General features: G+C 38.7%; 1 protein-coding gene across 3 annotated transcripts in view; it reads right to left on the reverse strand.

Moving 5' to 3' along the window:
• Window positions 1-16,857, reverse strand: part of TBC1D5 (TBC1 domain family member 5) — a 376,566-nt gene that overhangs the window by 343,126 nt on the left and 16,583 nt on the right. For all 3 annotated transcript variants that reach the window (XM_039348847.1, XM_039348846.1, XM_039348848.1), the window contains exon 2: window positions 7,482-7,542. The gene's annotated coding sequence lies outside the window, so the exon portion shown is untranslated. The remainder of the gene's footprint in view (window positions 1-7,481; window positions 7,543-16,857) is intronic.

Below are 16,857 nucleotides of genomic sequence, written 5' to 3' on the forward strand. Positions count from 1 at the left end.
TTTAAGTTGACCTCTGGCTGTGCTTCACTTGTCATAATTATAAAGTAGAAATACTCTAGGCTTATACATAAATGTTCCAGTATTACCCTCATTAGTATATAATATGTAGTTCAGGAAGCACTTATGGCTCATATATGTGAATAACAGAAGACACCGCAGTGTTTAACATTAATGCCTTACAGACTATTTCAACAATCAATTTTAAATTCTGAGGAAAAATTACAGAGTTACAAAAAATTTCAGCTTCAGTTTAAAAGGTGAAATCCAATTAATTAATTAAACAAAATGCAAAGATTACATGCACTGTAAGTGAATATATATCAGCTTGTATTAGAGAGTGGGACATTATTATTAAACATTGTAATCAGTCTGATCTTTGTAAATGTTAGTTATAAAATTATTATATAAAATGCTCTGAAAGGTATCATATGAATATGAAATATCTGGCTCAAGCAAATATAAATCTATATATACATATATAATATAAATATAATAAAAATATGTATATCAAAAGCAGCTATCTAAAGTTATTACTGTCTAAAGGTATTCATCTAATATTAGAGAAAACTCTAGACATATACTACATATAAGTTTTTATCAAAGTATGTAAATCAAACGAAACAGCTTCCTTTAAAGCAAGCATATGAAAACACTAATGCAAGATACCAATTAAATATTCATACATTCAATATTTCAAAATAAGGAATTTAGATATACACATGCATAATTTAAATTATATAGTGAAACCTATTTAGAGGTCTTTTCTACTATATTTTAGCAACAACCTAACTTGAAATGTACAACAAATCCTTTCTCATTAATTAATTTCTAAACTTTCAAAACCAAGGGAAATAATAACACACCGGATTAACAGTTGAACAGTGTTACTAAACCATTAAATATTAAAATAAAATAAAAATAAAAAATAAAAGGAAAGTAAAAAAAATGGATTATAAAATGTTCATAGTTGTTAATGAAGTCAAAGTAATTCATATCTATATGACTTAGTCCCCAGCTTAAAGTATTCATTTACTGACCTTCGAAATTAAAATGGTGCTAAAAAGAATGGCCTATGATTAGTCTTCACACTTATGACTGCCACATATCACTGTGATCATTTTATCAAAATTATTGATATATTTATGTATTTATGACTGTTGCAGCATCTGGCAGTGGGGTAGCTGGGTCACATGATTGCCATTTGCCTTCTTCCCAGGGGATTTCTGATAAGCAAAGTTGAAGGAGAAAGATTCACTTAACAACTATGTGATTCACTTAATAACTATAGTGATTTGCTTATTAACTGCAGCAAATTGGCATAAAACTGGGTATGACTCATTTAATAACTGTATCCTTGATGTGACAACAGTTCTGCTCACAATTTTGGCTGGAAGTCAAGGACTACTTGTAATACTTATCTTTAAAAATGATGTTACTTACCTTCAAAAAGGACATGTCATTTTAGCTTTCTAAACTATTGTGTTCAATTTTAACTGTTGTTTTCATTTTAAATGCCTTTTTTTGTTTAAACAATAAATATCTAACACCTTTGTTGATGCCTCAACCTATACCAAATTATTTAGCTAGAAGCACTGTTATCATCCTTTTCATTAGCTTTTCCTCACATTTCCTCATTTACCTTCTTTGTAAAGCACACCTTTCACACATCTTTTGATCTCTGTATTCTGCTTCTAAATTCATTTAAATTCATTCATTCAGCATTCATTCACGGTCTATCCATTATTTATTTTTAAAAAATATGAAAGCAAAAACCACTATCAGAATTAAGAAACATCATGTAAGGACTTATTACTTCTATGATAAGTAGAAGACCAGTCTTAATTTCAGAGGCAGTTATCTAATACAGATCACACCATATTGGGGGGAGGGGAGGAATTGGCACATATTTATGTCATATTACTGAAGATCTGAAAATACTGAAAGAATTTAAGAATATATTGTTCGGTAGACAACCTGGATCTAAATCATAAAATTTTACAATTAAAATGAGTCACTCTTGAATGAGATAGGTGGTCTTAAATCAATCAATCAATCAATCAATCAAACAGGTTCTTGTACATCAGACATGTCAAACTCACAATGTCACATGACATTGTGCAACATATCGGGATGGTTTTGCCACTGCTGGCAATGGGCTGGGCGCAGCTTCCAGATGTTGCGTCCATCCCATGGGCCAGCACTTTGACACCCCTGTTGTACATTGTGTGGCCAGGGTGGGCATGACTGTCTGTGTGGGCATGGCCACTGGATGAGCATGGCTGCAGTGGTCATGGCAGACTGGATGGGCGTGGCCAGGGTGGGGGCTGGGCAGGGTTGGGGGAGATCGAGGGGGTCTCTGGTGGGTATGACTGTGGGCAGGCTTGTCCTGCGGGGTGAGGCGAGGAGAGGCAGGGGGCTGGAATGCCATTGCCGCAAGGTGAGGCAGGGGCTGGGGCGGATGCTGCCTGACAGCATCAGCCCCTGCACACAATGAGCGCATGGGGGCAACAGTGTCCATCAGCAGCCACAGACTGCCAGCCACTCGACCGGTGCACTCTGGGGCTCCACAACCCATTGCTAATACCGAGCCAGCCCTCCAGCAGCAGGCGGAGTATGGGAGGGGGAAGCGTATGATGCAGACCACCAGACGCTCCTACTCCGTCCCATCTGTTTTTGCTTGCGGTTGGAGAGCAGGTTGCTGGTCATCTCCTTGCCCCCTCGCAGATCTTGCCCTTGGCCCACACACCTAACGCACCTTAGCCCCACCTCAGGCCGCCAGCAACTTATACAGGTCCATTAGGTTACCATCGCTGCCTGGAGCACCTGGCCCGCCCAGCACAAAGGAGGTGAAATGGCTGGCTAGCAAGCTTGAGTAAAAGTGATAGAGCACGCCCACGCCCAGCAAGCCAAAGGCCACCCCAAGCGGAGAAAGACGGATCTCCATCAGCGCCATGGCCCCCCAGTCCTAGCTAGGCTTGTGTGCCTCCCCTTATCTCTATGGGGACTGGGCGGCCATGACGCCGATGGGGATCCAGCTTTCTCTGCTTGGGGTGGCCTTTTGCCTGCTGGCCCTGGGCATGCTCTACCACCTCTAAGTGGGGCTTCCTAGCTGAACGTTTCACCTCCTTTGTGCTAGGCGGGCATGCAGCTCTGGGCAGTGGCCTAATGGACCTACGCGAGTGGCTGGCAGCCGTGGTAGGTACTGAGGTGTGCGAGGGGAGCAAAGAAAAAAACCCTAATCCTACATAAGGTAGATTATTTTCTCTGCCTTACTTTTTAAACTTTCTGTAAAGTTTACTTGCTGGCAGCAAAAATCCTTGGAGAGCAGAGAAACCCTCCCCTCATCCCACGTAAGGTGGAGGATGTTTCTCTGGCATACTTTTTAAACTTTAAATTTTATTTGCTGGCAGCAAAAAGCCTTGGATAGCAGAGAAAATACCCCCCCACACGTAAGGGTAGGATTTTCTCCTCTCTCCTTGGCTTTTTGCTGCCAGACAGTCTGGCAGAGGACAGCCAAGGGGAGCGGAGAAAAAAACCCCTGATCCCATGTAAGGCGGAGGATTTTCTGCGCCACATTTTTAAACTTTCTTTAAAGTTTACTTGCTGCAAAATGCGATTCTTCCCATTCTGCATCAAGTAGAACAGTCTGGCAGTGAACATTGAGTGGAGAAAAAAAACCCAGTCTCAGGTAAAGTGGAGGATTTTCACTGTCAGGAGCAGAGAAAAATAACGTGTTTTTTTAAAGATGCCAGACTAGTGTGCATTCACTTGCTGCAAAGCCAGATTGTAGCAAGGAAGGAAGAGATTGGAAGCACGTGAATGCACGCTAGTCTGGCCATTTCTGGGCCGGTTCTCCGAACTCAAAATAAATTAGGTACAGGTTCTATGGAATGAATCCCACTAATGGGATTGGGGTTTTGTGGGGTTGTTACTGGCGTGTGGTAAGATGGTAAGTTCAAGGAGGCGGTCGTATTCCATTCAGCCATGGGTTGGCTTTTCTGTGATACAACTCTTGTTGTGTTTTAAAAAATAGTTTAAAGGTCGGGGTAAAAATGCGGTGAGAAGCCACTACTTTCCCCAATGGAGCTCTCCATCGCCACCACTCTAACGCACCCCTCGCACAGAGAGTACTGATCCTGCTGCCCCACCCCAACCCTCGCATGGAATGTCCTGCTGCCACTGCCCCGCCTCAACCCTCACAGAGCACCCTGCTCCTGCCATTCCGCCCCGACCCCCGCAGAGGGCCCTGTTCCTGCCACCCCACCCCAACCCTCATAAAGTGCCCTGCTCCCACTGCCCCTGACCCAACCCTCTCACGGAGTGTCCTGCTCCCGCCACTTCCCCCACCCTCATGCGGCACCTTCTTTCCAGCTCTGACATGGCACCTTCTTTCTAACTCTCCCATCACTTCCTCCATTACTGTGTGGGACTAAAAATAAAGTTCAATCAATCAATTCCAACTTTGCGCGATCTTTTTTTCCCATGAGAAGTTGAAATGGATGATTGGTTGAACTTTTTTTTTTTTTTGCACATGCCGGCGGAGGCCTAAAGTGAAAAGGTTATATAAAACTCAGCTTAAAAAGCCACTTGCCCAGGAAGATTTTGATGCAGGTTGCTCATAGATGGGACTGAAGGCCTAGGACTGGGGCGACGGCGCACGTGCCCACAGAGAGGGCTCTGCGTTCCATAAGTGGCACGCATGCCATAGGTTCTCCACCACAGGAATAGGGCAAATGGGGAGGGAGGAAAGGAGGGAATGAAGGAAGCAAAAGAGGAACAGGGAGGAATGAATTACCATGTATACCTTGCAGCCCGTATTGCCATCTACATGACTTCTCTGACCCATGCATCACCTTTCTTGCACTCCAAAGCATTACTCCCAATTTGCACTCCTGCAGCAGCGACTTACCTGCCTGTGGACACTGGACTTTTACACTTTCTCCCTATAAGCTTCTCATGAGCAAAGTAAATGGGAATGCTGGCACGAATTCTAGGGAAAGAGGACAGTTTTCAATACCCCTCCCCAGCTTATTCTTCTGCCATCTCTTTCTCTTTGCTAAAAAGAGGTTGCTCTTTCTTCCCAATGACAATCAAGAGGGAAAAAAGTAAGACAGTCCTCTAGTATCTGAGAACCAGCCTTGAACATGCTAGTTGCAGGGCTATGGAATAATATGCTGAGAAGGGGGTGGAAGCTTGCTTTCTGATGATTGCAAGTTAATGACAGTCAAACAGGACCTTCACCTACTAGAAACTGGCACCAGAGGGGGAATGACACTGCTCACATATACTAAATCAGAGGAGAAGGATCAGGAGGAGGAGGAGAACATGGAGAGAAAGGAGAGTGGATATGTAAGGGAGTCAATCAGTAGAGGCAAAGTCGGCAGGCTTTCAATTTCTCCTCACTGCTGCTTAGTACCAAATGACATTGCTGGAAAACCATGGAGCTTCACATGGCTGGCCTATGATGCAGAATTTGATGTCATTCACATGGAAGCCACATAACTATCCCCCTCCACTCCAACTCACTCAGTGATGCCTTATTCCTCATTTTGTTCCTGCACATGCCTCTAATGATGTTGCATTCATACTAGCACAAACTAGCTTTCTTTTCCTCCCCTTTTTGCCCTGGACTAGAAAGAAAGCTTTTGAATTGTGACCATTCTGAAATGGCACTTGCTTCTAGAAAGGAGCAACACAGCCAAGGGACAGAGCACCTTGCTCTCCTTCTCCAATGCCAGTTTGGAGTTTCCAAGTAAGTGATCAGTTATGAGGGTGGGGAGAGGCATGTGGTCCTGACTGGGTGGGAAGCAGGCTCAGGCTTGCAGGGACCTTGATGGGAGAGAAGTGAACCAAGGGCTGGGGGAGCCTTGGAAGGCCTGGAACAGGGCTTGAACTATGCCTCCCAGAGTCTTTTCCGCTCCTGAAGCACCCCATGCTCTAAGAAATTAGCTATGCGGTTGCTTTACATCCCCATGGGGAAAACAGGGATGGGGCTTTAAGCAAGGCAAGCATATGGGTTATGAATTGCAACCATATGGACAGGCTCCATTACAATTGTTGTTCAAGGACTACGTCTTTAACTTTTGCTGTCTCTTACACAGGCCTTTAAAACTTATTTCTTTTAATTAATATATTGAGTTGAACTTTAAAAAGCTGTGTTTTTTAGCAACTTTACTTATTTTAAAAATCATTTTATAGTTTAACATGTTTTTGTAAGCTGCTTTAAGAAAGTCAGCATAAAGATATTTAAATAAATGTAACACAAGTATTTTAAATCCTGCATTTAATTCAGAAAGTAGAACAGATAAAAGGTAGATGGAAAGCCTAGGACAGTTCAACAGACTTACATTTGGTGTGAAACTATAATCTCAATCTAGAGTCATGTTGTGTTTAGAATAACATGTGAAAAGAAAGATAAAAAATATTTTAATATATTAAATTTTCTCCAAAGGAAGGACTATTCAAATTTGATTGTCTTCAGAAATTTTCATTAATTTTCTACTTCACATATTATGTTCTGAAAATTATTTCTGAAGCTTTAAACCACACCAACATGTTCCATATGAAAACATGTCAATAAAATAATGACCTAGAGCCATAGAATCTTTTCCATCAGAATCTCTCATGGAAGAATCAGATTCCTAATTTAGAGAAGACATCATAATTAAATATAGGAAGAAAATTTTGAAAAGGTAACAGTCATGAGTTACAGACATTCAAAGTCCAGTTATAGGGACATTTTACAGAATATATGTATGTACATTTATTTTTGCATATATCGATATACAGAGAGAGGGGAAGAGAAAGGGAGAGGGGGAGGGAAAAAGAGAGACAGAAAGAGAGGGAGGGAGGGAGGGAGGGAGGGAGGGAGGGAGAGAGAGAATCTTGCAATGAATATAAAGTTGCCTCAAAGCTAACACTTTAATTTTCAAGAACCAAGTAAGAGGAGGGAAAAAATGTAATCAGTAACAATGCTGCGTTGAAAAGCAATAAAATCAAAATTAAGTTATAAATAATTTAAAGCCTGTCAGGAAGATGTATTAATAATTCATCAGATAAATAATTTACTAAATAATCAAATAAATAAATAATGAAATACATAAATAAATCAGCAAATAAATAATTCTGCAAAATAACCTAAACAATAAGTCACTAAAATAAATGACAACTCAACAAAACTATAATGATTTTCTAAAATTCTGATAGTTTTAAATAAACAAATGTATATAAAATAGATCAATCCTGGTTAGATAAAAAGATATTTTTCTGTGATATTGGTGAATTTCTAATTATGTTACAAGAATACACTTCACATTTTACAAGAATGAAGCAATCCTGCTAACTTAACAAGACTACAGTTATAAAGTATGCTTTTACATTCCATGTAATTCATTTCCACCAAGTAATTTTTCATCAAATATATATAGGCAGTTTGTTTGCAAAATGCTTAATTTACATTTTCTTTTCAGTGCAGTACTTACAATACTGTTATAGTCCTTCTTGGCCGTTGTTTTACAATTCTCCAAACCTTCAGAAGTTTTGCTGTAGGGAGAAACAATTGGAATAACCTTAATTATTACAGATGGTATCTCATTCATTAGTGGATGACAACAATTTGTTTGAAAGCATTCAAAAGGCTGTTCTATAATTCTACAAAACAATTTAATGTGAAAGAACATTCCCATCTACTAACTACCTAAAGTTTTTTGAAGTCTTTTATGGAAAGATATCAGGCACATTGATCTATGTTGTATTTAAATTGACATACAATCTGTGCAAACTGGCACTTGTTCAGAGAAAAGGACAAAAATGTGAAAGGACAAAGTGCTTGGCTGACTTCTAAATCTTATTCTAAATGCCTGAGATTCATGTTCCTCAGAAACAGACAAGGATTTCCAGATATCTACTTCTAGGAAAACAGTAGCCCTATATAGTCTGCACTAGCAAATTCAAATATAGAATTATCAGATTAACACATTTATTAGCCCATAAGCAAGTCTATCTGAATATAAACACAATTTCAATTGAAAAGAAAAGTAATTTATGTCTTTCAATAATAACCTTCAATAGTGGAATATTTCAAATCAAAGTTTCTCAGTAGTTATTTCAGTGTCAAAACAGTAGACCAAAAGCTGACAACATTTGAGGGGTTGAGAACCAGTAAAGAGTCCCAAACTTTGGGAGGGCTACAAATGACAATACAACGTATCAAAACAACTGTGCCAAATTTCTGCAAAAATTTCTATAGGGGGGATGGGAGAAATCACAATTTAAGTACTTATTTGAGAAATCCAGAAGCTTTAAGCCAAGTAAAGTTAGTTTGTTTCTCCAAAATTTCCCATTCATATTCCCACCCTAAAAAATATTTTCAGAATAATCAAAAAGTGACAAAGATCAGTTCCAAAGATTATCATTTCAAGCAGTTCCAGGATAGGGAGCTTTAAGGAAATATTTCCCCCTCAACAAGGATATCAATAATAAAAATAAAATGTATTTTGTGGTCTGGTCCCAAAATCTACACTGAAATAAACAAATCTGCAACTCAATTGATATTTTATAATATTTATTATTCCCATTTATTGTTATGGTCTTAATTTCTTCAAAGTTAAAGTGGTATGTATTGTACTTATCTCTTAAATTAAAATTTAACATTTTACAATGAATGTTTTAAGATAATTATCAGAAAATAGCACCTATATAGTGCTCTAAAAGCTTGCACTATTTGGAATATCCTATTTACATTCTATTAATGCATGGATCATTTTAATTAGGATAATAGCTTCAAAAAGTAAATCATAAATAAATACAATTTAAATTAGCCACTAAAACTGCAATGTCAAAGAACTGTTATATTCCTTAAGGCAGAGGTAACAATATTTTGGATGTTATTGACTGTATTTTAAAGGTGGTATTGTAGTCTCTGATAGCTGCAAGAAACATGCTTGATTATATGGTATCATCAACAGAAGGGAAAAGACATAATCACAGTTTTTTGGTTCGGACATTAAGCACCTCTTTTGCAGGGAGGACAAAACAAAAAAAAATTCTGGTAGATAGTGTTCTCTACATATAGCCATCTTGCCACTAAATTTATTCATGATTTGTGTACATTACAAGGACTTGAATAGTAGAACTGGGCATCTACAAAGGGCGGAAGTTGCCAATCCATTTTAGGGGAAAAAAATAGCCTAAACTATATACAACACTAACAGCAATAACCTAATCAAGAGTTAATTAGAATTTACTCTGTTATTTCATAACACATTTTAAAGTATATTACTTCAGCAGCTTTTAATACTTCCTATAGAAAGAAAGTAACAAAAAGTAACAAAAAAAGTAAAAGAAAGTAACAAAAGGCAAAAAGATATGACGCTGGAAGATGAGCCCCTCAGGTCGGAAGGTGTCCAATATGCTACTGGGGAAGAGCAGAGGGCTAATACTAGTAGCGCCAGAAAGAATGAAGCGACTGGGCCAAAGCCGAAAGGACGCTCAGTTGTGGATATATCTGGTGGTGAAAGGAAAGTCCGATGCTGTAAACATTCCAGGTTCTCCATAGGAACCTGGAATGTAAGATCCATGAATCAAGGCAACCTAGACGTAGTCAAACAAGAGATGACAAGACTGAACATCGACATCTTAGGAATCAGGGAAGTAAAATGGACAGGAATGGGTGAATTTAACTCAGATGACCATCAGGTATACTACTGTGGGCAAGAATCCCTCAAAAGAAATGGAGTAGCCTTCATAGTCAATAAAAGAATAGGAAAAGCAATACTGGAGTACAATCCCCAAAATGACAGAATGATCTCAGTTCGAATCCAAGGCAAATCATTCAATATCACAATAGTCCAAATCTATGCCAACCACTGGTGCTGAAGAGGATGAAATTGATCGGTTCTAGGAAGCCCTACAGCACCTTATAGAATTAACACCAAAAAATGATGTCCTTATCATCATGGGGGATTGGAATGCTAAGGTATGAAGCCAAAAGATAACTGGAATAACAGGCAAGTTTGGCCTTGGAGTACAAAATGAAGCAGGGCACAGGTGATAGAATTTTGTCAAGAGAATACGATGGTCATAACAAACACTCTTTTCCAACAACCCAAGAGACGGCTCTACACATGGACATCACCAGACGGTCAACATAGAAATCAGATTGACTATGTGCTCTGCAGCCAAAGATGGAGAAGCTGTATACAGTCAGTAAAAACAAGACCAGGAGCTGACTGTGGCTCAGATCATGAGCTTCTTGTTACAAAATTTAGGCTTAAATTGAAAAAAGTAGGGAAAAGCACTAGGCCACTCAGGTTTGAACTAAATCATATTCCTGATGAATATACAGTAGAGGTGACAAATAGATTTAAGGAATTAGATCTGATAGACAGAGTGCCTGAAGAACTATGGATGGAAGTTCGCACCATTGTACAAGAGGTAGCAACTAAAACCATCCCAAAGAAAAAGAAATGCAAGAAAGCAAAATGGCTGTCTGAGGAAGCTTTGCAAATATCTGAGGAAAGAAGGGAAGCGAAAGGCAAAGGAGAAAGAGAAAGATACACCCAATTGAATGCAGAATTCCAGAGAGTAGCTAGAAGAGATAAGAATGCCTTCTTAAATGAACCGTGCAAAGAAATAGAAGAAAACAACAGAATAGGGAGGACCAGAGATCTCTTCAAGAAAATTGGAGATATGAAGGGAACGTTTCATGCAAAGATGGGCATGATAAAGGACCAAAATGGAAAGGACCTAACAGAGGCAGAAGAGATTAAGAAGAGATGGCAAAACTACACAGAAGAACTATACAAGAATGAGCTTAATGTCCCAGATAACCACAATGAGATGATCACTGACCTCGAACCAGACCTCCTAGAATGTGAAGTGAAATGGGCCTTAGAAAATCTGTGCAACAACAAAGCTAGTGGAGGTGACAGTATTCCAGCTGAGCTATTCAAAATCTTAAAAGAAGATGCAGTAAAAGTGCTACACTCAATTTGCCAGCAAATTTGGAAAACTCAACAGTGGCCACAGGATTAGAAAGGGCCAGTATATATTCCAATCCCAAAGAAAGGCAATGCCAAAGAACGTTCAAACTATCACACCATTGCACTCATTTCACATGCTAGTAAAGTTATGCTTAAAATCCTACAAGCTAGACTCCAGCAGTATGTGGATTGAGAACTACCAGAAGTACAGGCAGGATTTCGAAGAGGCAGAGGAACTAGAGATCAAATTGCCAACATACGCTGGATCATGGAGAAAGCTAGGGAGTTCCAGAAAAACATCTACTTCTGCTTCATTGACTATGCAAAAGCCTTTGATTGTGTGGATCACAACAAATTGTGGCAAGTTCTTAAAGAGATAGGAGTACCAGACCATCTCATTTGTCTCTTGAGAAACCTATATGCAGGTCAAGAAGCAACAGTGAGAACTGGGCACGGAATCACTGATTGGTTCAAAATTGGAAAAGGAGTCCGGCAAGGCTGTATACTGTCGCCGTGCCTATTTAACTTATATGCAGATCACATCATGAGAAAGGCAGGGCTAGATGAAACAAAAGTTGGAATTAAGATTGCCAGGAGAAATATCAACAACCTAAGATATGCAGATGATACCACTCTAATGGCAGAAAGTGAAGAGGAATTAAAGAGCCTTTTGATGCGGGTGAAGAAGGAGAGTGCAAAAGTTGGCTTGAAACTCAACATTTAAGAAAACCATAATCATGGCATCCGGCCCTCTCAATTCCTGGCAAATAGATGGGAAAGAAATGGAGGTAGTGACAGATTTTATTTTTCTGGGCTCCAAGATCACCTCAGATGGGGACTGCAGCCAAGAAATTAAAAGACGCTTGCTCCTGGGGAGGAAAGCTATGGCAAATCTAGACAGCATACTAAAAAGCAGAAACATCACCCTGCCAACAAAAGTGCCATGGTTTTCCCAGTTGCAATGTATGGCTGTGAAAGTTGGACCATAAGAAAGGCTGAGCGCCAAAGAATTGAGGCCTTTGAACTATGGTGGTGGAGAAGACTCCTGCAAGTCCCTTGGACTGCAAGGCGTTCAAACCGGTCAGTCCTAGAAGAAATCAACCCCGACTGCTCTTTAGAAGGCCAGATCCTGAAGTTGAAACTCAAATACTTTGGCCACCTAATGAGAAGGAAGGACTCACTGGAGAAGGGCCTAATGCTGAGAAAGATTGAGGGTAATAGAAGAAAGGGATGACAGAGAATGAGATGGCTGGATGGAGTCACTGAAGCAGTAGGTGTGAACTTAAATGGACTCCAAAAGATGATAGAGGACAGGAAGATCTGGAGGAACGTTGTCCATGGGGTCGCGATGGGTCGGACACAACTTCACAATTAACAACAACAAATAGAAAGATCTCTACTGAAAGGCATTCTATATAATGCTTATGTAAATAGTAGATAAAGCCTAAATACTTTTGCATGATATGCTAGCTTCCATAGGAATTAAATATGGATGCTTCAAATACAGGTAGTCCTTAACTTATGTCTAGATATTTGCCAACCATTCAAAGTTACAAGACACCCAAAAGCTATTTACAAGAGGTTCCGAAATTCCAATAGCTCCCAGCCAGGTCACATGACTGCATTTTGGGTGCTAGGGGCCTCAACAACTAGCCTGCATTCATAGCTGTTTGCAGATTACTATGGTCATGTGATTACAATCTATAACATTTTAAACAAAATTCAGTATTTACGTCCAGTTATCAACTAAAACATCCCATAGTTCACATGAGTTTATCTTACAACCAGAGGTTCACTTAATGATTGTTAGTGATTGAGTTAACTACCACAAAAAAGGTTGTAAACTCGGGTTAGTCACTTGGGTGACCAGCTTTACGACTGTCATGACTTACAATTGTAATGGGTAGCCTCCATTACTATCATAAATTAAGGACTACCTATATGTAGCTCTTAACTCCATGAATCTTTGTAATACCATCTAGAAAAGTTAGCAATGTATTTCTTAATATCAAAGCCTAAAGCCACTGTCTTTGCCTATTTTGCTTGCAGGGAATCTGACAAAACTACTTGACCTGAGAAGTAAAATGGCACAGATAAACATAAAAATTAACATAACAGACACATACAAATATGCATTTACAAAGCTAGAAAAAATAAAGATTATTTATGCTTGGAAAAAGAATACATTTTAATGCAATGTGATCCTATTCACATTGACCTATGAGAAAGCCCCACTAAGTATTCATGCACAAGAATATTCTCTGAGTTATATAAATAATTTTAAACATGTAACATTTTTGTTACAAAGCATCACATTCCAACATGCTAGGAGAAATAATAGGATAGCTAAGAGGGCTATAGGGCAAAAAATAAGTGAATAAGATGGGCATCAGGCTTTAATAATTAATGAAGCACAACTTTTACTGTCAGCAGCCTGCATAGCAAATAGTAAGAGAAGCTGCGTTGTAGTTCAGCAATATTTGATGACCCATAGTTTTTCCATCCTCACTTCCAATGTCTATTACCATTTCAATATTTCAAATGGAATCAAATAAAGAATTAAAGCATTTAGTAGCAAAACTCAATTATCATTAAATAAAAGAGAATACAGCACTGCAAGAGTGATGTTTTAGTAATATATGACACCTGCCTCCAAGCATATTTAATTAATAGAAACTTGTTTTAATGGTTTCATATAGTAACATAAAATGCAAGGAAAGGTGTCAATGTCAATTCAATACTTACCTGGTTGGGAATACCTCTATTTTAAATGGAATTTTGCTTATTTGTTGTATATAGCAAAATTAATGACACTCAAATTAGCTTATCCCCTTTGAAGCATTATACAAGATCATTCCTTGGTCTATTCCTTTGATTTAGTACACCTTTTAAGATTATTTATTAATGTTTGGATATCTCATCCATCATTCATTACTATTGATGTTGTAAATTAGAAGAATGGAACAAAACATTGGACTATCACTTTTTCTATATTCATCAATAAAACAATCACTATCTCTGGCACATAACGAAAGAAGAAAGTTAGTTCTAGTTGTCAGTAAAAAAAAACCCATGTCCATGCAAACATCTTTAGGTAATTTTCAATATCTAGCAAAAAAAAATCCTTTTTCTTTCACCAACCAAATAAAATTTTATTGTCCAAATAAAGAAAAAGGAACAAATCAGAGCAGATTTTGGGCCATACAAGAAATGAGACAATGGAAATAAAAGAGAAATTGAAGTCATTTTTGAATAAATTTTCACTAGAAATTTAACTAGTGACCAGGATGCTTGGCTGCCCATGATAACTAGAGAAAAAAAAGCACTGAAAAGATTATTAACTAAAGGAAGTAATTTGAGTGAAAATGAAGATTAAGGGATAGTTAACACTAAATAAGTGCTGTTGATTTCACTTTAGCAATATTGGTTATTTGATAATAGATTTGAAAAATGAATATGTCAATATAAAAGTAGAAAAATGTTTAAAAGGGACAAAATATTATCATAAAACCAAGTATTTACAGATAGTCCTCAACTGATGTGTCAGAACCTATATATTAAGGGGAACACTTTTCTATTTCTTTTATTCCATTATTCTGGGTTCCTTCATACTCCTGAAGTGAAGGGGGAAGATGCTGCGGTCTGTCTCTTGTTTCTATCACTACAATGTATCACTTCCAGTGTTTCTGCATATTTACTCTTTAAACTGTCTCTCCCTTGATGTTACCTTGGGGTAAGAAAGGAATGTGCCTCCAGCCATCTGGCTTATCTTCCGTTTTGGAAGGGAAGGTGTGAAGACCCAACAACCTTGTGAGCCTAGAAAAGGTGTTATCAGCTCCTTTACCACAACGGACATAACACCTGAGGAATGGCTGGTTCAAACTGACCAGTTGAACTATTGGGGTGGGGTTTGCTTGGGACTCTTTTAACCTATTGATCTGAGCAGGAAACCCTCAAATCATACCTATTATGCCTGCTATCAGCTTCTAATAAAAGTTCCTTTGGAAGAAACTGCTTCTACGAGTTCTGCTGTTTTAGGATGAGGTATTGAAGTAGGCTCTGATAATTATGCTTGGAATTTTGATCTTAAGTTGTTGCAATTTTTAAGGAGACCTCTCCAGAGCAGCACAGTATATTCCAGGAGTACTGAATAGCTAAGGCTCAAGCACAACTAGTTTTTGGTGCTCAGCTGGGACTTTGCTTGTCTTTTACTCCTCTGGAAAGGATGCAATCCGAGTTTCTAAGAACTACATTTCAGGTAGCTCATTGTGTTCCAAATGTAATACTAAACAGGGAGGCAGAATTAGCTAAAGTTGATATAGGTGCATGGACTTACATTATAGCACATGGGTTACAATTACTTTCCCCCTCTCAAAGCTTTGAGTTTTTCCTTATAGAGGAAAATTTTGAATCAGTATGGTTCAGGATCATCTCACAAAAACATCAGTATCTTGGTTTCTCCAGGGAAATGCTTCTAATGATGGAATAAGAGTGTTTGTTCACTTAGTGCATTTAAACAATGCATCTAAGACTTGTAAGCCCAACAAGATCAGCCTACTCTTCCTAATAACGGTTTTTTGAGCAAATTCTTCTTTTCAAAGCAGCAAGATACTTATTTCATCTTATTGTTCCCAGCTCTGAAGGGCACTAACTTTACCATGATGCAATCCACTTTTAATGCAAATAATCAGCATTAAAAATGATAAAAAGACAACATATTACAATTAGTAGTGGATTGTCAATGGGCAAAGTCTGCCTAATTTTGCAGACAATATAACAAAATTTAGCTACATTAAAAGGAACTACATTGTACTGATCTGATAACAATTGTACTTTAAAAAGATTGGTGTTTCCTGGGTGTTTTGTCAGGTGAGATGTTATGAAGTAAGTCCGTAACTCTTTACAGAAGGTACAGTATAATAGGACATGAACTGTAGTTTCAATAGCCCCTTATTTACAGGATGGTCTCAGGTTATATGGAATGTTTTTATATTGGCCCTCCAAAACTGCTTTGGGAAGTACCTCACCCAGTAACTACAATCCTGGCCCACCCTGTTGCAGTTGCTAAGGAAGAGGATGGGTCAAGCAGATGGGAATGAAAGAATTCCCTGTCAAAGGTAGCTCCCCTGCATGTGCATAAGGAAATTCCTGTACTGGACTAGAGAAATGAAGATCTGAGCTTCCTTTCTCTGGCCTAGCATGCTGATTCCCCTCTCTTCCATGTGCAAAAGGGAATCATTGTGCTAGGCCAGAAAAAGGAAGTTGGATCCTGAAGATCCAAGCTTTCTTTCTCAACTCAGCACAATGGTTCCCCTTTCCACTGTTCACTAGCCTTTCTATCTTCTGAAATATTGCATTCGCTAGCTTTCCAACCAGAAAGCTGGGAAATGAAATCTTTCTGAATAATAGAAATGCTGGGAAAAGCCTTGTTACGCTTCATAAAGATTATATTTGCTGGTTTTCTAGCTAGAAAGCCAATGAACACAATGTTTCTTCTGAACAGTGATAGAGTTTTTTCTCTAGTCTTCAGGAACAGTCACAAGAATTCCATCTCTTACGCCGTTTCTGAAGGCAAGCCAGGCTGGAAAGAGCCTTTCCATGATTCAAAAACATACTGTCTGCTAGCTATGAAAGCTAGTATACCTGTTGTTTCTGAATAATAGAAAGGCTGAAGAGAAGCTTGGATCTTTGGAATGCAAGTTTCTTTTCCAGTGCTGCAATTCTCTCCCCCCCCCCCCCACTTCCAATGCACAAGTTAACTCCAGCACTAGGCTGAATAAAAGTAGCATCCCAAAGATCTCTTTCTTCAGCTCCACACATTAGTTCTCCCCCTTGGTGCATGGAGGAGAGGAAAAATACTTCAACAGGCAGCAGC

This window comes from Crotalus tigris, unplaced genomic scaffold (genome assembly GCF_016545835.1).
Source record: "Crotalus tigris isolate CLP2741 ecotype Arizona unplaced genomic scaffold, ASM1654583v1 scf7180000018184.2832721, whole genome shotgun sequence".
In the NCBI taxonomy this organism is placed as follows: Eukaryota; Metazoa; Chordata; class Lepidosauria; order Squamata; family Viperidae; genus Crotalus; species Crotalus tigris.